General features: G+C 41.9%; 1 non-coding gene across 1 annotated transcript; it reads right to left on the bottom strand.

Moving 5' to 3' along the window:
* Positions 1 to 415: 415 nt before the first annotated feature.
* LOC145625791 (small nucleolar RNA R71) lies at positions 416 to 521 on the bottom strand. The gene has a single exon (XR_014110694.1). It is a non-coding gene; the product is annotated as a small nucleolar RNA R71 (small nucleolar RNA).
* Positions 522 to 725: the final 204 nt, after the last annotated feature.

Genomic DNA, 725 nt, shown 5'->3' with positions numbered 1-725 from the left:
CAAGAAAGAGAAGAGGAGGACTAAGTAAGCATGGGAGATAATCCAAGAGTAGCTTTGAAGGAGTTGGGAACTCCCGGTGCATATAGGTTTGAAAGTTGGATTGCATTTCCAACAACATCGGCAAATGACTTTGAAATAAGACCGGCCATGATCACTTTGATCGAAAGGAGACAATTTAGTGGGGCTAAGACTGAGAGTCCGCTAAACCATCTCAAAGAGTTCGAGAAGTATTGCAACACTATTAAAGTGAATGGTGTTTCTCAAGAGTTTATTCGGCTCAAGTTGTTCCCCTTCTCTCTCATAGGTTGAGCTTTGGAATGGTTAGACAAGGAGGTCAAGACAAATTCTCTTAGAACATGGGATGAAGTTACCAAGGAATTCTTGTCTAAGTTCTACCCCCAAAAGAAAACGGTGGAGGCAAGGGCTTTGATCCAAAGTTTCAAGCAAAAACCTAGTGAGAGCTTGTATGAAGCTTGGGAAAGGTATAAGGAGTTTCAAAGAGAATGTCCCCATCATGGCATCCCAACCTATCAAATCATTCAAATTTTCTATGGAGGGTTGAGTCCTCAAGGAAAATCGTGTCTTGATGCGGGAGCTGGAGGCTTATCATGAACAAAACCGAAAAAGAGGTTGTGGACATTATAGAAGATATGGTGCGCCACTATATGGATTGGCAAGAAGGAGAAAGAGAGTCTTCAAGCAATAATGGATCAACGGTTTATTCG

This window comes from Chenopodium album, chromosome 3 (assembly GCF_948465745.1).
Source record: "Chenopodium album chromosome 3, dcCheAlbu1.1, whole genome shotgun sequence".
In the NCBI taxonomy this organism is placed as follows: Eukaryota; Viridiplantae; Streptophyta; class Magnoliopsida; order Caryophyllales; family Amaranthaceae; genus Chenopodium; species Chenopodium album.
The sequence above is the reverse complement of the archived record's forward strand: the minus strand, read 5'-3'. Positions and strand labels throughout refer to the sequence as shown.